The 24415-nt window shown below is 45.3% G+C and overlaps 2 non-coding genes across 2 annotated transcripts; both read right to left on the bottom strand.

Moving 5' to 3' along the window:
• Window positions 1–10010: 10010 nt before the first annotated feature.
• Window positions 10011–13414, bottom strand: LOC149152341 (25S ribosomal RNA). Its single transcript, XR_016263917.1, has one exon. It is a non-coding gene; the product is annotated as a 25S ribosomal RNA (ribosomal RNA).
• Window positions 13415–13660: 246 nt separating this feature from the next.
• Window positions 13661–13814, bottom strand: LOC149152340 (5.8S ribosomal RNA). The gene has a single exon (XR_016263825.1). It is a non-coding gene; the product is annotated as a 5.8S ribosomal RNA (ribosomal RNA).
• Window positions 13815–24415: the final 10601 nt, after the last annotated feature.

Genomic DNA, 24415 nt, shown 5'->3' with positions numbered 1-24415 from the left:
AGAGAAAGTTGCCAAGAGTTTTCACACTCCTTGTACCATCATAAGATTCTGGTTCCTTGACTTTCACATGCGGCACTCCTCCACCTGATTTATGCCTCACGGCCCTCTTTAACACTGCGATCTCATCTCTAGCTTCATCAAGAGATTTCTGCAAGTTCATGATCTCTACCAATCCTCGATCTCTTTCCTCTTCAATCTCCTTGACCTTTACTTCAAGTTGTGTACACATAAGATTAGTGTACTCATGTTGAGTCTGGATTTCATCGAGTTCTTCCCTCATCTTCGAAGTATCCTCTTGATCCTTCATGACCAAGTCCATCCTCTTAGTCCAGTAAGACTCTAAGTCCTCCATTCTTTCGAAAACCTTTTCAATGAAAGTTAGCGAAGCATCCTTCGCAACATGGCTAGATTCTCCAAGCTAAGATTCACCTGCCATTGCTAACAACTTCCTTCTTTGTGATCTAGTTTCAACCATCCAACAACTTCACCAAGTTGCCTGCAACCTGAACCAGCCCTTGTTCCACTTGTATGTGAAACAACTTCCTTCACCTGCAAGTACCTGCTTCACTATCACCAACTGTCAAGCTTCAACCGTGAGCTTCAACACCTGAACCTGTTCACCAGCACCCTAGCACTACCTTGATACCACCTGCACTTCAGTGTAGGCATGTAGCAGCTTCAACCTTCAATGCCGAAATTAGCTGCTCTGATACCACCTGTCACGCCCCCAGGTCGGCGCTAGTCTTTCAGCGCTCTTGGTGAGGTGCGGCACCACTAAACACTTTCTTTTCACCAATACTTATGTTCATGGACTATGCCTAACCATATGTCCTACTTAGTTTGTGTTTATCAACCAAGTAATTACTATGTTATCTTTATACCAATGAACACCCATACACATTCTTTATCAACAACAATTATACATGAAGAACACAATTGCACAGTATAAAGGGAGGGGCAACTCCCTGAACAATGAGTCTGCCCGAATACAATATATTATACAATCTTTCAATGTTAGAAAGCTTTACAAGTATACTTTGGAAACACCAAGTTTCATACTTAGCCAAAATTACAACTTTCCACACCTCTGTGTGATAACCAAAGTTCCTTGCCTGAGCTGGGCGAGTGCACCCTCACACAAGCTGCCAAACAACTCCTCAACCAAACCTTGTTTCTTCGTGCATGATGGGTGACTCACCCGAGTCATTACCCGAGACACCTTCATTTCGTTCCAACCAATGGCCTCACCAAAGTTCCCACCATGTTTCACTTCGGACGCCAGGCAGGCGACTCACCCAAGTCACCACCCATGCCTTCCACCCGAACACCGGCGCCTTCACCCGCGCCCTCGCCTTCCTTCCAAGACTTTGTGTTGCCATGTGGAGCTGCTCAAGTTTGGGCATATTAGAACTTCACCTTCACCTTTTTTGTGGCTCTACTACTTCCTTGCACTTCTTGCGTATGAAATACTTGCTCGAATTGTGATGCTCTTCATTCCAAAACTCCATTGTATATATATGGTGCATTGGGCAAGTCGCGCTACCTAATGCCCTAAACACCATCACAAAACGCCCTCGGATATAGGTCAGACTTCGTTCATGTCACACTAATGTTTAGGTCGGACCGTGGGTATGTTTACATGCCTCCCCACACCATATAAACTATCGCTCACCCTTCCTTCGTGCGCATTATTACATATGTCCATCGCACCTCGGTCATGAGCTCGCACTTCATTTGTTCAAGTTGCTCATTTTCAAACAAGTCGTCACACATCACCAGGTAGTTATGCCAAGAACCGCAGGTCCTTACACACCCGAACGAATTTACACGGATGCCCTCAAATGACCTGCCCGAACGAGTTTACATGGGCGCCCACATGACTGAAACGAAGGCTTAAGGGAGAGCTGGGAAATAAAGTTGCATGAACGTGCACAAAGCCCACAACGGGTCACAACTTAGCATTTTTGATACGGGCTCGTGTGCTCAGGCATGCACTAAACAACCCGACCGAACAAGTTTACATGAACGCCCTCAAATGACCCATCCAAATGCGTTTACACGAGCGCCCTCGACTGACCCGCCCGAATGACCCGCCCAAACAAGTTTACGCAAAAACCCTCGAATGACCTGCCTGAACGGGTTTACACGGATGCCCTCAAATGACCCGCCCGAATGAGTTTACATAGACACCCACAAACGACCCGCCCAAACGAGTTTACACTGACACCTGTAAATGACCCGCCTGAACGAGTTTACACGGATGCCCTTAAATGACCTGCCCATATGAGTTTACACAGACACCCTCAAATGACCCGCCCGAACGAGCTTATATGGGTTCCCACACTAGTAAAAAGAAGGCACAAGGGAGAGCCAGGCAAATGAGCTACACGAACGTGCACAAAGCCCACCCCGAGTCATAACTTAGCATTTTTGATATGGTCTCGTGTGCCCGGGCATGCCCTCACACTGAACAACACGACCGAACGAGTTTATGCAGGCGCCCTCAAACGACCCTCTTGAACGATTTTACATGGCAAACGACGCACCTGAATGAGTTTACATGGCAAATGACCCGCCCAAACAAGTTTGCACGGGCGCCCTCAACTGACCTACCAGAACGAGTTTACACGGGCGCCCTCAAATGACCTGCCAAAACGAGTTTACACAGGCACCCTCAAACGACTCGCCCGAACAATTTTACATGGCAAAGGACCCGCCCAAATGAGTGTTTACACGATAAACGACCCACACAAATGAGTTTACATGGGCTCTGGCACACGACCAAAATGAAGGCACAAGGGAGAGTTGGGTAAACGGGCAGCACGATCGTGGACAAAGCCCACCTCCAATCACAACTTGGCATTTTTTATATTGCCACATGTGCCCTAGGTGCCCTCACACGACACGAAACGACCTGACTCGACCCAACCTAACTTGCCCCAATGTGTTTGCACGCGCAGCCACACAAAACACATCTCGACCTACCTGAATGAAATTTGGGGTTTCCATGGGCGCACGAACCAAATGAAAACGGGTCGCACAAACATGCATAAGACACACGAGCGGTCACCACTTAGCATTTTTGGCATGGCCATGGGTGCTTGGGCAACAACACATGGCGTGACATGACCCGACTAGCCTTGGGTAAGCTAACCCAGCCTGCCCAAGCATGACATGACCTAATTGGAACAAAATTTGGAGTTTCCTTGTATGCACAACCTGAACGAAATTTGGGGTTTCCATAGGTGTGCGACCCGAACGAAGGCACAAGGGAGTGTCGGGCAAACGGGTCACACAAACGTGTAGAAGGAACACAGGGGGTCATGACTTAGCATTTTTGGCATTGCCACATGTGCCCGAGCACCCACGCATGGCATGACCCGACCCGCCCGAAAAAAATTTGGGGTTTCCATGGGTGCACGACCCGAACAAAGGCATGAGGGAGCATCGGGAAAATGGGTCGCGCGAATGTGTAGAAGGCACACGGGCAGTCACGTCTTAGCATTTTTTGCAAGAACACATGTTCCCGAGCACCCACACACGGCACGACACGACCCGACCCGACTCACCCGATCGCGTTTGCATGGGCACCCACACACAACACAACCCAACCCACCTGAAAGAAATTTGGGGTTTCCATGTGTTCACGACCCAAACAAAATTTGGGGTTTCCATGGGTGCACGACCCGAACGAAGCCCCGAGGGAGCATCGGGCAAATGGGCCGCACGAATGTGAAAAGGAAACATGAGCGGTTATGACTTAGAATTTTTGGCATGGACATGTGTTCCCGGGCACCCACACACGACACGAAACGACCCAACCCGCCCAAGGTGAGCTGACCCGACCTGCCTGAATGAAATTTGGGGTTTCCATGGGTGCATGACCCAAACAAAGGAATGAGGGAGCATCAGGAAAATGGGCTGGACGAACGTACAGAAAGCACATGGGTGGTCATGACTTAGCATTTTCGGCACGGCCACGTGTGCTCGGGCACCCACACACAGCACGACACAGGATGACCTGGCCCACCCAAAGGAAATTTGGTGTTTGAATGTGCGCACGACCCGAACGAAGGCATGAGGGTGGGAATATCTTTGACTCTAATACATAAATATACCTGGTGTAACATGCTCTTAAGGTCTTCAACATTTTCTTTTGATTCTTTATAACACTTAACATGTGCTAGGCCTATTTCAATGAGAAAGAAACTCAATGATAAATATATATATATATATATATATATATATATTTCTTTTCTTGAATAAATACAAATATAAAAAGTACATTTATGAAGACCGAACCCAGTTACACTTTCTTCAACATCCCCTCTTAACTAGGGAGGTATTCATAAATCATTACAAGGTGTTTGGCTATTTTTCAATCTTGAATAATTCACATAAGAGAAACTGGATTGGCAACCCATCTATTATAGCATCATATTAGCCAACATTGTTCATAGCAAGGCCTTGACTAACAAATTTATCTCTCATAAGATCAGAGCACAATGTTGGCGAGGCCAATGGCTTATAAACACCTTAGTCATTGTCTCTAAAGGTACATACCCACCCAGGTGTTCCCTAAGTATGACCTTCTAGGACAATTCTTGTCTTGGGTTCCCAACCCTCAAAGAATATCACTCCTCTTGCCTACTCTTGTCTTGGATGCCCTACACATCCTCAAAGAGCATCAGATGCCAGATGATTACCCAATCCTCCCATTCTTTCTTGCCAAGTGAAGACAAGAATGTTGTGTCTATCTCTTCCCCTTGATTGAGGAAGACATGCCCAAGTTTCCTCTGACAAGGAACTTGCCCAAGCTCCTTTGTAGTTGGGAACTTGTTAGAACTCCCTCTTAGCTAGGGACTTGTCCATTCATCAACAACGTCTTCTTCATGGGTCCTTCAACTGCTTGATCTCCTTCTTTCCTTCGATGTCATGAAGTCTTTGTTTGAACTTCTTCTTGGCAGGGTACCAGCCATTGATCACTTTCCCTCCTAGTTTGTCATGTCATTGCTCCCTTTGTGGAAAGTGGCCTTCTTGATATATATATCAGGTCCTTTTCGTCATCTATCTACTCCTTTGTCATCTTGTCTATCCTTCATAATACTTATCACATGGATTCTTAGTTGTACTTTCTTATTCCCATACTTTAATTTAGTGGCCCTTCATGACTTCATCTTGATATTGCTTCAACACCAAATGGTGCTTTTGTTGGATGGCCTCTTCATCATGACATATTTGTAGAGTTGAATCGATTATCTGCACCTTACTATCTCCAAGGCCTTCATAAATGTCAAGGGTCCTTTATCCTTTTCTTCCTTTGATAGAGTTGTTATGCCTTCTTTTGAGAGATGTTGAGGAATCTTGTCAAATAGTTATTCTTGGTGACCGTGATGTTCTTCACATGCTTGATCTCTTTCTTCATTTGTTTCTTCTTCGATTGATTAGTCAACCACCTTATACTCCTTATGAGAGCACTTCTTCATGTTAACCTTTACTCCATTGTAGTACATGCCTTCGAGCATATCATTGGCAAAAGAGATCCTTTTATTCTTGATCGTGATTCTAGAAATTTTCCCATGACCCCATTAATATATATATGATGACATGACTTAAACTTTGATGCATATATGCTTTTGTCATCTTGGGTTTATTTGATAGTTCTCCTTGATTGGTGTAGCCTTTCTTTCTTCATCTTCTCTCACTTGTATATCATCCTTTCTTGAATCCCATAAATGGGACCCCCAATGAGACATATACCCCCTTTGAAAGAAGACTTTAAGCAAAGAGGTTGACTTAGTCATAGGAGGATCTTCCTTCTTTTGCTTCTTGTTGTCTTCTTTCACTTCTTGATTTACATGAGATTCTTCCCTTTTTCTCTTGTTGTTGTTATCCTTCTTAAGTTTAGGACAATCCCTTTTGTAGCATCCATATTCTTGGCATCCAAATTATTGGACTTTGGACATGTAGTGGTCCCAACCAATTTGTTACATTCCTTGCAAAAAGACACTGAGGTATACTCAGAAGGGGACATATACTTACTTGATAGAGTTTGAGGTGTAGTGAACTTGCTTTCTTCTTGAAGACTTGATGGCTTGCCTTCCTTAGATCTTGATGTTCAAGTTGCTTTCTTCAAATGGACTTGCTTGATGACTTGACTCATAGTGCCTTTCATTTTTTAGGATGGTGTAGCTTGATGTAGGTCCCTCTTTGATTTGTTCTTCTTGTAGGTGCCTTTATACAAGGTGTTTCTTCTTGCTTTGTAGTCTTCCACGATGAATGATAGATGGTAGACCTTCTTGTCCTTGATGTTATTGAGACTTCTTGGCTTGATGCTTCAACCTTGAAGATGTTCTTGACATTCAATTTCCTTGATGTGTCACCTTAGCTCCGATACCACGTTGAAGAATCTAGGGCAATGGGGTATAGCAGGATTCTTCTAGAATTGATAACAATTTGTGAAGCTCTTTTACAATTTATCTTGTTATCTTAATCTTCTTCTCTTCTTATTAATGCATGTGTGTTTACTTCATCAAATTGGTGCCAAAAACATAAGAACAAGAACACAAGATGTTGGCTCTCTGCCAGGGAAAAACCTCTCTCTCTCAGAGAGGAAAACCCTTTCGTAAATTTCTCTTATTGAAGCTTCTTATTCGTCATTGTGAAGCCCTAGAACCTTGACAATAATATCCCCCAAGCACAAGTCGAGTCCTTCCTCCTCTTTGCACTTTGTTTCTTCAACACATCGTTCCCCGACACTGTTCTTTCAATTTTTGATAGTCCACGGTGGACTAGCTCTAGAAGGGACTCCAACCTTTTATCCTTAGTGAGATCCTTTACCAATGAAGAAACCTTCATTCTCTTGACAAACCGAGCCTTTTTCTTGATGTGAGGTTGCAGACTCAATGTACACCAAGTTTACTACACCTAGGGTGATTTCCATCGCGACGAGACATGGAAACCCCAAATTTCCCACACATGGCATGCTTTTGACAAGGTAGGACATGGAATCCTCGGGTTCCCTGCAATTTGGAAAATTTTGTCAAGGAGGGACTGGGATACCCCATGTCACACTCCTATCCTAGTGGTAGTATTTCAACCACAGATAAGTGGGTGTGGCACCGCCGTACTTTTTCCTTTTACCAATACTTGAGTACACGGTCTGCACCTACTTCAACACTCAGTCAATTTTTTAATAAGTGTTCTTAACAATGCAGTGAAAATAACTTACCATAAATTTATCTTCTTCAATTATTCTTTCAACCCATCATGTCGTGTGGTAGCGATGCACTACCCGTGCCTTGCACAACACAACTCCACACCTAAACTGTGAACTTGTCCGCCCGACTTTCCGTTTCGCGACACCCAAACTCTACCTGTCGGTGTGGTCCATAGTGAGGGCACATGGACCGCATGCAATGCGGCTTGCCTGGACAGTAACCCACCCCGCTCTGCCTATCCACTCTACCAAGTCTGACCCTCCCACTATAATCCACCCACCGGTGCGACCCTCTTACCCGTGTCCTTCTCTTCCTTCCGTTTTCGCCCAAATCCTTCCTTCGAAATTGTTCTATGATGTGGAAGTCTGAGTTCAATGTCCCTTCGTCAGATGCCATCCTCCTTACTTATACGCATCCTCTCACCCAAGGGCCATGTCTCTCAGGGATAATAAGGGTCAGCTCCATTAACATGCATGCCCGGCTGACCTGCCACATAACCTTGACACACCCCATTCCAATGAATCGTTGTGTCCCTTCGTGTGCATCATTGCACCCATGGGTCAGCTCTAACACTTCACTGATTACACCCATCGCCACATGTCGTACACCTGTCGGCGTCCTAACTTGTCTGCACATGGTCACCTCTTTCATCTTGGCACCCAACAAGGGTCGCCTACGTGCCTTCCGTTGGTGACTCGCACATCGTGCAGGTATCAAGGGGCGTGCGACATGCCCAACACGGCGCGCCCACTATGAGTGCACCCATCACCATCGCGCATAAGCGAATACCATGCCAAGACTTCGCATATAACTGAATGTGGGCACCCATACTATGGGTTCAGTCTTTCAACTCTCTCGGGCACTCTTGACTCGAATACCTAACACCTGTCCCCCGCCCCGCGTACGTGGTAGAGGTTTCCAACGTGATGGGACATGGAAACCCTAGATTTAACACACTTGGGCAGCTGTTGTCATGTTGGGGTAGGGAAACCCTGCTGTCCCTGCACTTGGACGACTCCCGTCACAACGAGGCATGGAAACCCCAAGTTCCATAGATAAACCAGGAAATCGGTTTCCACCCCACCGTGAAATGGAAACCCCGAGTTCGCAAGACTTGGGTGGTTCTTCATCGTTCCGTAACATGGGAACCATGAGTTCCATAAACTTTGGCGATTTTAGTCCTATTGCGACATGGAAACCCAAGTTCTCCCCACTAGGGCCGTGGTTTTCACCTCAGCGAGAGATGGAGACCCCAGAGGTTCTCAGAATTAGGCGGTTTCCCTCATGCCATGAAACAGAAGCCCCCGGGTTCCATGGACTTGGGCTGTTCTCTATCATTCTGCAGCATGGAAACCCGAGTTCCCTACATCGAGGTCACAGTTTTTGTCATGGCAGGACATGGAAGACCCTGAGTTTCCCATAATTGGGTGGTTTCCATCATGCCACAGAATGGAAAGCCCCGTGTTCGATAGACTTGGGCAGTTGTTCCCTGTCGCGCGATGACATGGAAACTCGAAGCTCTCCAAACTTGGGTGGCCATTCCTTGTCGCGCGATGACATGGAAACCTTAATCTCCCAAGACTTGGGTGGTAGTTTTAGTTGCGGCATGAGTGAAATGGGAACCCTGTGTTTCCCAGACTTGGGTAGCAATTTTTGTCGTGATGCGAAATGGAAACCCCGTGTGTCCACTGACTTGGATAGCAGTTTCCATCACGCCGTGAGATGGAAACCCCAATTTCCCTGAACTTTAGTGGCTTTTCATCGCCCCGTGACATGGAAATCCAAAGTTCCACAGAGTCTCGGGTGATTCAGGGTGTGCTGCGACATGGAAGCCCCATGTTTCCCAGACTTTTGTGGTTTCCGTCGGTGGTTCCGGCCACGCCGCGACATGGAAACTGCGAGTTGGTTAGACTTGGGCAGCAGTTTTGAAACACCCCAAGTTCCTAATACTTGCGAGCTGGTTTGCATCGTCAAGGAAACCCCAAGTTCCGCGCATTGGGGCATTGTTGAAAACCCCGTGTTTCCATCGTGCCATAAAATGCGGAAACCCATGGTTCCATCAAGGGTGTGACATGGAAACCTCGAGTTTCCCCAGGCTTGGGCACCAGGGTGTGACATGGAAACCCCGAATTTCCCCAGGCTTGGGTGCCAGGGCGTGACATGGAAACCCCAAGTTTTCCTAGGCTTGGGTGCCAATAGATTCAGTCGTGGTGCGACATGGAAACCCCAAGTTTCCCAGGCTTGGGCACCAAGGCGCGACATGGAAACCCCAAGTTTCCCCAGGCTTGGGTGCCGGGGCGCGACTTGGAAACCCCAAATTTTGGGCGTGGCATGGAAACCCCAAATTTTTTTGTGTCGGGTGGAAGCCCCAAATTTTAGGCACCGAGTGGAAATGCCAAATTTTGGGTGCGACATGGAAACCCCAATTTTTTTTGCGTTGGGAAGAACCACCAAATTTTAGGCACTAGGTGGAAACCCCAAATTTTTGGTGCGACATGGAAGCCCCAAATTTTGGTCACCGGGGCGTGGCATGGAAACCCAAATTTTTCTCATGCTTGGGTGCCTTTTTTTCCACAACGTGGAAACCCCAAATTCTGGGCACCAGGGCATGACCTGGAAAACCCAAAATTTTGGGCACTAAGGCGCGACATGGAAACCCCAAAATTTTGGGCATCGGAGCATGACATGGAAACCCAAATTTTCTTGAGCTTTGGTGCCTTTTCCGTTGCGGCGTGGAAACCCCAATTTTCCCACCCCCAAGCAATAAGAAATTGTTGTCTGGAGGAAGAGGCAAAGATGACCAAGGGGCTGAATCTCAGTGGATCATGGCAACAAGGCCACTCTGCCACTTACAATACCCCATCGCATATTTAAGTCATTTGCAAAGGATTCTTCTCAACGACCGTTTGGAATTGAACTTCAAAGTTGCCCCGATCGAGATGCTTCATTGTCGCGGTGTGCAAATGACACGGGCCCCTCCAAGCAACAAAGTGATGCCCCTACTACAGGTCGAGATACAGTCAAAGAGTGACATGCACCTCTTCTAGTGTGGATTCTGACTTAGAGGCATTTAGTCATAATCCGAAACATGGTAGCTTCACGCCACCGGCTTTTCAACTAAGTGCGATGACCAATTGTGTGAATCAACAGTTCCTCTCGTACTAAGCTGAATTACTATTGTGGTGCAGTCCATTAGTAGGGTAAAACTAACCTATCTCACGACCCTCTAAACCTAGCTAACATTCCCTATTGGTGGGTTTACAATCGAACACTTGGTGAATTTTTCTTCACAATGATAGGAAGAGCTGACATCAAAGGATAAAAAAGAAATGTCGCCATGAACATTTGGCTGCCACAAGCCAGTTATCCTTGTGGTAACTTTTCTGACACCTCTAGCTTCAAATTTCAAAAATCTAAAGGATCGATAGGCCACGCCTTCACGGTTTGTATTCGTACTAAAAATCAAAATCAAATGAGCTTTTACCCTTTTGTTCCACACGAGATTTTTGTTCTCATTGAGCTCATCTTAGGACACCTGCGTTATCTTTTAATAGATGTGCCACCCTAGCCAAACTCCCCACCTAACAATGTCTTTCGCCCAGATCGACCCGCCAAAATGTGCCTTAAGGCCAAGAAAAAAGGTAGTGCCCCGTCTCCGCCCCACGGAATAAGTAAAATAATGTTAAAAGTAGTAGTTTTTCACTTGCGCGGAAGACAACTCCCACTTATTCTACACCTCTCAAGTCATTTCACAAAGTCGGACTAGAGTCAAGCTCAACAAGGTCTTCTTTACCTGTTGATTCTACCAAGCCCGTTCCCTTGGATGTGGTTTCTCTAGATAGTAGATAGGGACAGTGGGAATCTTGTTAATCCATTTTTGTGTGTCACTAATTAGATGACGAGGCATTTGGTTACCTTAAGAGAGTCATAGTTACTCCCGCTATTTACCCACGCTTAGTTGAATTTCTTCACTTTGACATTCAGAGCACTGGGCAGAAATCACATTGCGTCAGCATCCGCAGGGACCATCACAATGCTTTGTTTTAATTAAATAGTCGAATTCCCCTTGTCTGTACTAGTTTTGAGTCAACTGTTCGACGCCTAGGGAAAAGCCCCCGGCAGGGGGCATACTACGCCTGTAGCCCAATCGGCACGTGACTGCTTGCCCTCACCGCGAGAGCAGCTCGGGAAGACTGCTAACAACCCATGAGTTGAGGGCACAGACCCCTAGGCCTAGCCCTCAGAGGCAATCCTTTTCCTAAAGTTATGGATCCGTTTTGCCAACTTCCCTTACATACATTGTTTTATTGACCAAAGGTTGTTCACCTTGGAGTGATGCGGTTATGTGTATGACCAGGCATGAACGGTACTCGGTCCTCTAGATTTTCAAGGGCCGCCAAGGACGCACCAGACACCACAAGATGTGCAGTGCTCTTCCAACTACTAGACCCTATCTCCGGGTGAAATGATTCCAGGGTTGGCAAGCTGTTAAAAAGAAAAGATAACTCTTCCTAAGGCCCCCAACGACGTCTTTGGATTTCCTAACGTTGCCACCTGCCACCATGTCCCAATTCAAGAATATTAACCTGATTCCCTTTCAATGCTTGTGCAGAGTGCACCCTTGATACAAGGATTCCCCATCTCTTAGGATCAACTAACCCATGTCAAAGTGTTATTCACATGGAACCTTTCCCCACTTCAGTCTTCAAAGTTTTCATTTGAATATTTGCTACTACCACCAAGATCTGCACTAGGGGCCGATCCACCCAAGCTCATGCCCAAGGTTTCTCAATGACCTCCGCATCCTCCTACTCATCGAAGCCAAGCAATTGCTCCGACGGTCAAGTATAGGTTGCGCGCTTCAACGCCATCCATTTTCAGGGCTAGTTGATTCGGTAGGTGAGTTGTTACACACTCCTTAACAAATTTTGACTTCCATGACCACCGTGTTGTTGTCTTAATCAACCAACACCCTTTGTGCAATCTAGGTTAGCGCGCAATTTGGCACCGTAACTCTACTTTCAGTTCATCCTGCATCACCAGTTCTCCTTACCAAAAATGGCCCACTTGGAGCTATCGATTCAACGGTGCGGCTCAATGGAGAATCGCACCCTCTTACTTATTTAAAGTTTGAGAATAGGTCAAGGGCGTTACGCCCATGATGCCTCTAGTCATTTGCTTTACCCGATAAAACTCGCACGTGAGCTCTAGATATCCTAAGAGAAACTTCAGAGGAAACCAACTACTAGATGGTTCGATTAGTCTCTCGCCCCTATACCCAAGTCAGATGAACAATTTTCATGTCAGTATCGCTTCGAGCCTCCACCAGAGTTTCCTCTGGCTTCGCCCTACTCAGGCATAGTTCACCATCTTTCGGGTCGCAATAGGTGTGCTCGCACTCGAACCTTTCGCATAAGCTCAAGGTTGATCAACGATGCACCCCCCCAAAAAGGGGATCTCGCCCGTCAGCTTCCTTGAACCTCGCAGGTTTTCAAACCTGTCGACTTGCACACATGTTAGACTCCTTGGTCCGTGTTTCAAGACGGGTCAAATGGAAAGCCCGCCAACCAACACCATGAGTGCGCAGGTGCACACAGCCCGCCACAAGGGCACACGCTTCATTCCTCAACCACCATAATAGTAAACCAACAGGCAGTAATCCACCCGCGCTTGTGATGATGCAGCAACCTATGTTGGTTTGCACCTCAAGTCGAGTGGTGGACAAGCCTACCCCATTCCACATCTGACCGCGACACATCGATAGCCTCCATCCGCTTCCCTCCCAGCAATTTCAAGCACTCTTTAACTCTCTTTTCAAATTCCTTTTCATCTTTCCCTCATGGTACTTGTTCGCTATCGGTCTCTCGCCCGTATTTAGCCTTGGACGGAATTTACCACCCAATTAGGGCTGCATTCCCAAACAACCCAACTCGTCGACAACGCCTCGTGATGTAGCAGGGTCCCAGCTCGACAAGGCTGTCACCCTCTCAGGTGCCCCATTCGAATGGACTTGGCCCAGGTCCACCACTGAGGATACTTCTATAGACTACAATTTAGGCAACGTTGCCACCTAATTTTCACACTGGGCTCTTCTTGTTTTTCTCGCCGCTACTAGGGGAATCCTTGTAAGTTTCTTTTCCTCTACTTAATAATATGCTTAAACTCAGTGGGTGTTCTTGCTTGAGTTGAGGTCACAAAGTTGGATCTAAATCCACCCTACCCGATGGGAGGACAAGAGAGAGCAAAGCAAGTTCGAGCGATGCCACACAAAGCCTGCATCAACTAATTCCGACTGCCCGTCCAAGGGGAGAAGATCACTGCTTGCCGATGCATTCCACGAAACATCACTTGAGGTATTTTAGCCAACTGCACCACATTGGGCATGGACGACCAGCCCACTGCTCTCTAACATATTGTAGGGAGTGCATTTGAATGGGATGCGATGCTCAAATAGACGTGTCGTCGACCGAGGCCTTGGGAACAAATTGTGTTCAAAAACTCGATGATTCACAGGATTTTGCAATTCACACTAAGTATCACATTTCGCTACATTCTTCATCGTAACAAGAGCTGAGATATTCGTTTCTGAGATTTGTTTCCACGTATTACCAAAAAATCTACCACAACATTGAATAGGGGCACCCCCCCACAACAAATGTAAGGCTAAGGGCCAAAAGGAGGAAAGGAAGAAAAACGCACGAAAGAAAGAGAAACAAAGGTGTCTACCCTTCTCACAGGAGGAGGCTCAAATAGAGAACAATGTCCCCGAGCCCCATGCCCTTACATAAAGGGGGGGAATTAATGGAACAACAATCGAGAAGGACTAGGGTGGCCACACCGGGAGCTCGCACTGCTTTTAATCTTTCCCAAACACCAGTCCACAACAATTCCCCCTTTTATCCATAAAGCTAGGGACCGAAAGGAAGAAGGGAAGAAAATAAGGTGAAAGAATAGAGATCAAACGTGGCTACCGGCTCACAAGGGGAGGCTCAAACAAAGCACAAGCCTCCCAAGTCCCGTGCCTTCACAAAAAGGGGGGAATTGAAGGGGACAACCATCGAGAAGGATAGGGTGGCCACCTCGGGAGCTTGCACTGCATTTCGTCCTTCCCGAACAGCAATCCACAACAATCCCACCTTTTCTCTCTAAAGCTAGGGTCCAGAAGGAAGAAGGGAGGAAAACAACATGAAAGAAATTGATATCAACCGTGGCTACCAGCTCACAGGGGGAGGCTTCAAACAGAGAACAATCTTCCCCAACCCTATGCCTTCGTAAAAATGGGGGAACTGCAGGGGATGGTGATCGAAAAGGACTAGGGTGGCCAACCTGGGAACTCACACTGCTTTTCGTCCTTCCTGAACACCAATCCGCAGCAATCCCACCTTTTCTCTGTAAAGCTAGGGGCCAAAAGGAATAATGGAAGAAAATAACATGAAAGAAAGAGAGATATCAAACATGTCTACTTGCTCACAAGGGGACACTCAAACAGAGAACAAGCTTCCCCAACCTCGTGCCTTCGCAAAAAGGGGGGAGCTACAGGGGACAACGATCGAGAAGGAATAGTGTTGTGGGGAAAAATGCCTATGCAGGACGATCCTATCCACCTAAGGTGTGACAGTGCCTTAGCAACAAACAGAAACAACTATTCTAGTATTCTTCCTTTATGAATTAAGAATGAAGAGAGATGGATGGACTAACCGGTGTCTTTCGTTTGTCCCTCGATCCGGTTTCTCTTCTCTTTGAGAGTTCCCAGCTACTTGCCTTCTCGCTCGCCCAGCTTCAACAGGTCCCTGCAAGATCACAAGAAGAGAACACTACACAAAGACATAGATTCATATCCATAACTAGTTCAGGATTAGAAATAAACTAAACATACTAATGCAATCATACATCAAAGATACATCAGTATATAGGAGAAACCAAGATAGCTTTATTGATGAATAACAAGGTTCAGGAGGAGATAAAACCAAGAGAGTTCCAATCCAGCATCTCCTTCCCAGCAAATGAAATTCCTATCTTCACCTCCCTTCAAAGCATTAAGCACCCAATGAATCCAATCTCAAACCAACAACAATTCTTTGCAATAACAAAATTCCAGCCTCCTAGATCTCATGGAGGAGAGATCCATATATAGATGTTTGGAGAGAGGATGAGTTAGCTTGAGATCTGACTAGTGTCCTCTCCCTCTGTCAGTTCTTGCTTCCACTTGGAGACTAAAAGCCTCTTACTCATCACTAGTCGAATTCATTGAGGAAAGTGTCATTGGAGAAGATTCTGGAAGTTTCCAGGGTCTTTCCACCTCGTTGAATGAACTTGCCATTTGTCACTTCCCACTCAGCGCACCCTAGTAGTGCTTCTACCTGCGTTGCAGTGCACCTAGCCAGTGTAATCTCTGCATTTCAGCGCAGACAGCTAGTGGAGCCTCTGAATTGATCCTGAATTGACTTGTTTTTGAGCAGTTTCTGGTGGAGAACTTTTGTGAATTGTTGTGGTTTGTTAGCCTTGTTCCTCTAGGGGTAGGAACAACATGTTTAGGGACTTTGGATCCCTAAGATTATGGACATTTCATGCTTATAGCTGTAAGGCACAAAAATGTCTATAACAGTTGCCCCCTAAAGTATGAGGCCATTTATCGGGTGAAATGCTTTATTAGGAGGATCCGAAGTTCATCCAATGCTGGGAGGAGAACTGTAATAAGATACAATACAATACATTATTTTTCATACTGCTTTCATGGTCTAGCTGAGGCGGGCATTCCCATGCTCAGCTTTATAAATTCATTTTTTTGTACATAGAACAGACAATCGTCTGATGGTAGACTGATAATTTTGATGAAATTATCATCCTTTGGGTAGGATGATTATCTGCTGCAATGATGTACATGTCAATGTCTTTATCTTTCCTGAATATATATCGCAGCCTAGATGGATGAAACTAGATCCGGGGTCTTCAAACTCGTTCGATCTTCACTCTAAGTACAAGTCGATCCATGTGAGAAATGTTTTGAAGTCGAACATGAAAGACATCGCTTGATTACCGGTCAATGAGGTAAACCATTAACAAGCGCGAGAGGAATCACCGATAATGATAATGACCCTCAAGGTACTGCAGTACAATTCACATGGTGTGAATAAAGGACTTGGCGTCGAACACCATGCAAAATCTTTCGATCGAAGGTCATTGATGTATACCTGTCGCCGGAAGTGAGAAACTTGCCATTGAGGCATGCAAGCTTCAAAGTACAGAAGGGGTTGTTCCTAGATCAACTTCTTGGATAATGAGCTGGTGTCGACAAGAAGCGATCCGTCAAAGGAGGGCCTTGATGTATTCCACATCAGTGACACGGAACGGAGTAAATGATTTTATGGAGGTGAAAACGATCTGAGGACATATGATTCAGGGTGGCGGTCATGAAAGGATGAAGGATAATGTACGGCAGTGGATGGGACACGGTTGACTTCTCTGAATGACTTCTCTTGAACATATGGCAACACTTATGCGATCAATCGGTAGCATTACCCCAAATATGGATGGTATGGTGAGACCATGGTGATGTGACCGGTGAATGAAACAACCCAACCCGATTGTGGTACGGAGGAAAAGTGTCATGTTCAAGAGCGACTTGCTACCATCAAAGTTTTCTTGAGTTTCTCCCAATTTTCCCCAGTCATTGCTAACCAGTACCTCTTTATTTTTGTCAAGCTTGAGGAGGATAACATATGCTTGTTCTATAACTTGCCCTTCGGGCAAGCCCATCGCTATGTTTTAACGATCCTAGCGATAGTGAAACTCGTTCTCGTCCAAAGACAAGTTTGTTTCTGTTTAATGCTTTTAACGAGTCTAACGACAAAGATAACTCGGTCCTTTTCATTTTTAGAGAGTCTGAAAAGGTACGTAAAGTCAACTCCGAAAGTCCTTTTTTGTCATCTAATCCCTTAAGTCCAAAAAAGTATAAAACAATACAGAAGGGATGAGTTTTCGATAGTTTTAACGAGCCGAACAAAACAAGCGCTTGATCTTTTTGTGCAATAATCCCTCAGGTCCAAAAAGATTAAAATCTAGAGGAGGGATAACACTTCCGGTCGCTTTAACGAGCTGGAAGGCCAAAACTCGGCAATCTTTTCATATTTTACGAGTCAGATGAAAAGAGCTTAAAGAAGACTCATCTTTTGAGGAACGAGTGATAAAACGGGTTAGCAGTTGATTCCAGGTACGGGTTGGAATTTTCCAATCACAGCAGTGTCACAAGGATGGCTAGTGAAATCACTCTTCGCAGCTGTTCCTCAAAATGGGTAAACAATCATATGGAGGTGAATGATCGGCCAATGGAAAAGTGGAGGTGACGGTGCAAACACGACCAAGGCTTTAATGGCTGATAATGTTACATTCACAGTGGTTATTTACCAGAAGATAGTTCATTTTTTAACGAGCTTAAACGCGGAAAAACACTGCTCAGTCTTATGTTTATTTTTTAACGAGCATGAACTATGTGCTAAAACTGCTCGGATCTTGCGTTTATTTTTTAACGAGCATGAACTGTGTGCTAAAACTGCTCGATTACCCAGTCATATGATAAGAAAGTCTCATTTAAGATGCCATTTTTTATGGGGCTTGCACCTCATAAAGCTTTTCCCCGGGATCCTTTCGTTATGCAAGTTTGGAAATGACTAATCCTATGAGTTTAAAGGGTCAGAGGTCCTAAAAATTAAAAAAAAAAAAATAGCCGCCCCTTGCTTGCACTCCAAAAGGTTTGCATGCCCCCAGGTATAAAATATGATTTCAAGGTTACCCTTACTTTGTCTGCCAAAACATTTGCTTAAGCAGGAAAGGCCTAGCTCTTTCAGGTTACCAAAGATTGCTCCATTCGCGGCCACGAATAAAACACTTCTTCGGCGATGTCCACCGAAATAGACAAAGGTGAGAGACTTCGTCTGTCAACTCACATAACTTTGACAAAAGAATCTTATTCTAGAACAACCCCTCTTCCATGCCGGACAGGGTACGAACTAGTCATATTCTCCCGCGGAAACCTACCTTATACCTAAAGTTTTCCTGCCGAAGCAGACCAGGACGCATGCCCCATTGGTTCCAGTCATATCCTCCCGAATCACTCGCGCTCATCTGGAGGACGGACCGTGGGTTGAGATATTTCTTGCGTGAAGAGACCATTTAGGGATGGTGTATGACTATTTGCAATGCGTGATCCGGGAAATGAAAGTTGGTCCACGAGCTTGACCACTCTTCCTTCATGCGGAAAACACATTACTCTAAAGAGTGAGGAGACGATGGCTCCCATGCAATATATATAGTCTCGTCCTAGGAGTAGGTTATAATCCAAGGGTCCTTGAACGACCATCACGTTCATTTGAACGGTCTTCCCTTTCAATGTGATAGGCACATTGGGGAGGATCCCTAAAGGTCGACTGGTTCCTTTATCAAAGCCTGATAGATTTCTCATTTCAGGCAACAGCGTTGGCGAACCAAGCGCTTTCCAAGCAATAGAGGAAAGGATACTCACAGATGCCCCTTCGTCAATGATGGTGTCAGCCATTACCATTCTGTATATTTGAACGATAATTCTGAATGGTATATTGGCTGGTAATCGGGGTCTGCCTAGTTGGTTCCAGTCGAAGGACACAACTAGGTTGCTTGGTGGTAGGACCGAATAGACGGCTGGATATTGCTCTGACGAACTTCCCTCCTGCGATAAAGGAATGGGTACATTTCCCCCGTGTTCGTCGGAGTCTGTGTTGATGAAGAGAATTTGGACAGTATCGTCTTTATTCTCTTCTGTGATGGTATCATTCGAAGATAGAACCTCTGAAGGCAAGACCGGGTCAACTGCCACCTCGACCTTTTGACTTTCGTCAGGTATGGATTCGGACGGTTCATCCTCAATGATAGGTGCTTCGGCTGACCACCTGAGCAGGCCAACCGGGTTCTCAACTGGTGAAGGACTTGGCAGGAGTTTTTGATATCCAGGAGGAAGTCGCACTGGTAAAACCGGGCAATCTTCCAAAACTCTTTTAGCCTCATCTAAGAAGGGACAACGGTGGATGGCATGGTCGCCTTCACACAGTTTGCAGGGAAATCTAGCTTTCCTGCTCTGTCCTGTGGCTTCACTTTCACTAGTTGACGGTGTGCTGTCAACATGGCTATCAGAGGTTGACGCCACCGAATTGTGTGAACGAGGAGACCAGTCCCTTAGTATCCGAGGCATGCAGGGACAATCTCTGTGGAAGTGGTCTCCCTTGCATATGACACATGGCGATTTAGGCCTAGTCAGTGCTGTGTGTGGATTTTTGTCAGACGACACTTGTTTGCCCCCAGTCGCTTTTGGCTCCTTCTTCTTCTTCTCTTTCTTCTTCTTTTCCTTCTTCTCCTTAGGAACTTGGTTTTTTGTTTTACCAATTCTGTCAAGCGAAGAGGAAGGAGGAGAGGAAGAATTAGATGAAGTAGAAGGCTGGTGGGTAACTCTGGTCTGGTCTAACTGTTGATTCGACTGTTCAGGAATAGTGGTGTTCTGAACGACATTGGTTGAAAAGAGCTAGACTGGCAAGCCAATTGTCAGTCCTGGAAGCGACACTGTGGCCATATGGGGCACACCAACATCTCCCCAAGAGGAGAAGGGACTAGGATTTCCACCAAGGGGAATTCCTTGGTTGGTGTACTCTATTTTCTCAACCTAAAGATCAACGCAGGAAGAAGGGGTGATTGTTCTGTTTAAAATAAATTTTAACGACGCTTTAGACACAACTTTCTTTTTCAATTTTAAAGAGTCGAGAAAAAGCTAAAGATGACTCTAGTCTCCTTCGATATTTTAACAAGCCCGAAGTGACAAATGCTCGGATGGACTTTTTCCGTTATAGAGCTTGAAAAAGGCCAAAAGGAACTGCTCTGGAGTTCTAGGTAGAGGGTGTGCCAAACTTTTCGCAAAACTGCAGAATACTTTTTAAGGTACGGGCGATCAATCTTCTTGAATGTTGTGTTCAGTGCATTGCGATCAGTAGGGCGGCCGACACGGCTTCCTAAGGATAAAGGCTTTATGCCTATAGGGGTCTCCCAATATATACTCGACGGTACGTGGGAGCACAATCCGTACTGGCGCTGTCGTCCCTCGGGAGGAATCACCCACCATCAGCGAGATCGACAGTCACCAGGCTTTACGACGCTGGAACACGTCTCTAGCCTAGACCTCTATGTTGTGCGTTAAGTTACAAAGCGTTGTTAAGTTCATTCAATTTATTTTAGGTTGATCTTTTTAGAAGTTTTCCTTTTTGGATCACTACGAGATGTATGATACAATTCCTAAATGCAGTCTAAAGATGATAAGCAAGCTTTTATATCTTTTCAACAATGAAAATCCTAGCTACAAAGGGAAAAGAAAGACACCATCTTTTCTCAAAGAGCAATCAGCACACTCTAATGCACTTTTCCTAAATCAAGCATGCAAACTATCAAGATGCAAATGCACAATGCAGGTGTTTGTTTTCCGCTTTCTTAATATTGATGCCTAAAAAGAAATATTTTTATACAACTTTGAATTTGCTTTTAAATGACAAATGCAAACAAGTTTACTTTTTTGAAATCAGAAAGGGTAGAAGAGAATACAACACTTTACGACTTTCGAAATGAACACTTGTTTCGATACTTAAAAGAGACAAACTCAAACCAAAAGCAAAAGTAAATGTATAATCAACTGTAAACAGCCAATGAACTCTCTCCTAAGATCACAATCAACAGATCTGAATCAAGGGCTACAGGATGATTATTTCACTCTTGCAAAGGAAAACTGTAAATGACGCCAAAAACACATAAAAACACTCACAGTCTTTTTGTACAAAAGGAGGCAGAATTTAAGCAGAGAAAAGGAGTTATCAGACAGGTACCTATGCTGGTTACAGGCTGCAAAAATCAGAGATCAAAACAAGGCAAAATAGAGCAGAGAACCCCAGCTGCATAAGGCCTAACTGGATCAACGCACCCTCAACACAGAGGTTTTGACATTCAGCGCAGGTAGCCTTCACGGGACCTGCGTTGAAATGCAGAACCTCTTCACAGAGTCTGCGCTGAAGGAGAAAAGAGAGTTCCTCATTGGGTTATGGGTCACAGTTTGCTGATTAATCTACGGTTTCAGCCCAAATAAAAGCAACAAGCAAGGTAAAATCAAAGGGATGCTTTGAGGGAGGACTAAGATCTATCACAAAGGATCACCAAATCATTTGTGAGTCCATTGTTCAGATCATAGACAAATCCAGTGATTGGATCAAAGCAGCAGTTGTCTACTTTGCATATGAGAATAGCAGATGCAGTTCGATTGTTGCTGTTGAGTCTATGAAACAAACAATGATAGAGACACAAATAAAATGGCTAAACAGATCTCCCCAGTGGAGTCGCCAATTTGTAGTGGGGAAAAATGCCTATGCAGGACGATCCTATCCACCTAAGGTGTGACAGTGCCTTAGCAACAAACAGAAACAACTATTCTAGTATTCTTCCTTTATGAATTAAGAATGAAGAGATATGGATGGACTAACCGGTGTCTTCCGTTTGTCCCTCGATCCGGTTTCTCTTCTCTTTGAGAGTTCCCAGCTACTTGCCTTCTCGCTCGCCCAGCTTCAACAGGTCCCTGCAAGATCACAAGAAGAGAACACTACACAAAGACATAGATTCATATCCATAACTAGTTCAGGATTAGAAATAAATTAAACATACTAATGCAATCATACATCAAAGATACATCAGTATATAGGAGAAACCAAGATAGCTTTATTGATGAATAACAAGGTTCAGGAGGAGATACAACCAAGAGAGTTCCAATCTAGCATCTCCTTCCCAGCAAATGAAATTCCTATCTTCACCTCCCTTCAAAGCATTAAGCACCCAATGATTCCAATCTCAAACCAACAACAATTCTTTGCAATAACAAAATTCCAGCCTCCTAGATCTCATGGAGGATAGATCCATATATAGATGTTTGGAGAGAGGATGAGTCAACTTGATATCTGACTAGTGTCCTCTCCCTCTGTCAGTTCTTGCTTCCACTTGGAGACTAAGAGCCTCTTACTCATCACTAGTCGAATTCATTGAGGCAAGTGTCATTGGAGAAGATTCTGGATGTTTCCAGGGTCTTTCCACCTCGTTGAATGAACTTTCCATTTGTCACTTCCCTCTCAGCGCACCCTGGTAGTGCTTCTACCTGCGTTGCAGTGCACCTAGCCAGTGTAATCTCTGCATTTCAGCGCAGACAGCTAGTGGAGCCTCTGAATTGATCTTGAATTGACTTGTTTTTGAGCAGTTTCTGGTGGAGAACTTCTGTGAATTGCTATGGTTTGTTAGCCTTGTTCCTCTAGGGGTAGGAGAAACATGTTTAGGGACTTTGGATCCCTTAGATTATGGACATTTCATGCTTATAGCTGTAAGGCACAAAAATGTCTATAACAAATAGGGTGGCCACCCTCGAAACTCACACTTCTTTTCGTCGTTCCTGAACACCAATCCACAGAAATCCCACCTTTTCTCCATAAAGTTAGGTGCCAAAAGCAAGAAGGGAAGAAAACAACATGAAATCAAGAGACATCAAACGTGGCTACTAGCTCACAAGGGGAGGCTCAAATGGCGAAAAAGCTTCCCAAACCCCATGCCTTCCCAACAAGGGGGGAATTGCAGGGGACGGTGATCAAGAAGGACTAGGGTGGCCACGCTGGGAACTCACATTGCTTTTTGTCCTTCCCGAACACCAATCCACAATAATCCCACCTCTTCTCCATAAAGCTAGGGGCAAAAGGAAGAAGGGAAGAAAACAACACCGAAGAAACAAAGATCCCAAGAAAAGAGAGAAGCTCAACAACATGCCAAGTAGACATCCGCTAACCAAAAAGAAATCAAACAAGGAACCCAATCAAAAAGCATCCCACCCCTTCACACCCTCCCACATACATTACGACACAACACCCTTTCTAGCTTACAACATAACAAACAACAATCAAACAACCAAGCAAATAAATCACAACCTAAACTTGACCACTAGAAAAGACAAGGGCCATGATGAGACCAGTGTCTGGAGCACATTACTGAGAGGTAAACAACCCCCAACCCGGTACAAGGCTTCAAATGAAAAATAGACTACTAATAACAAACCCACCCCACTATTGCACCCCTTCGTGTACAAAACACCCAACAACCTTTCCAGCGAGAAAGTCAACAGGGGTCAAGAATCAAACTCCAAAGAGGAGTTGTCACGGGCCGACACTCAATGCTGGAGAAAGCCACTGGGCCACAAATACATCGATGGTGCAAGGCCACTAAAGAGAGGAACGTCCGCAAAGTGCACACCACGAATCAAAGAAATGATCGAGTCCCACAAAAAACCCACAATCCAAAGGGAGGAACAAAGACACAACCCACTACTTATTTTTCCCTTAGAAGGGGAGTGGCTCATGAGAGGATGAGGAATTCCCTTGATGGTAAAGGCACAAGATAAGATTGCCACCCTCATGCCCATTAGTGGGGAAAATTGTGATCTCGATGGAGCTCAGATCGAGGGAGGGGTTTTCCATTACCTGGACACCCAACCCTTCCACGAGGGCATGTCGAGGAACAGTCTGGAGGACTACGGTGGCCAGACCAATGGGTTTAACTACTCTTCATCCATCCCATACTAACCCCACCCCGACAATTTCCCCTCATGCAAGATTTGAGCTACTAGGTGCACGTGTAACCACTCCCTCGACCCAACCACCAGCAAAAAAATCTCACTCAAGCAACACATCAACCACCATCGCATTTTCAAGAGAACCAACTATGGAAGCAAACACCCTTGGCCCATTCCTTCCAACGAACAAAATACCGAGCACCACTGCTACGAATGAGTCTAAATTTATCCATCGTATTTCCCAAGAACCTCAATTGTAGCAACCATGCCCGATCGAACAGATCGTCGGAAGGGCTCCAAAGAAGCAAGCTTCCAAACCCCCTACAGAAACACACTGGGGGAAATAAAAACAAAGGACGGGTGGGACAAGCACAAGCATGGATTGCAGGCACACACATGAAAAAACAAGCGTTACCACAAGACAAGCAACCAACAATGTTCCTGCCAAACACCAAACCTGCTCCCCTAGAGACACACCACACAGTCCCACATTGCAATTGAAACCCAACCAACCTGAAGCAAAAAAGAAAAACCCTACTAT

The sequence above is a fragment of the Pinus tabuliformis genome, chromosome 9, assembly GCF_031772625.1.
Source record: "Pinus tabuliformis cultivar Carrire ecotype Pingquan chromosome 9, CPIR1, whole genome shotgun sequence".
In the NCBI taxonomy this organism is placed as follows: Eukaryota; Viridiplantae; Streptophyta; class Pinopsida; order Pinales; family Pinaceae; genus Pinus; species Pinus tabuliformis.
This window is presented reverse-complemented; position numbering and strand designations above follow the sequence as displayed.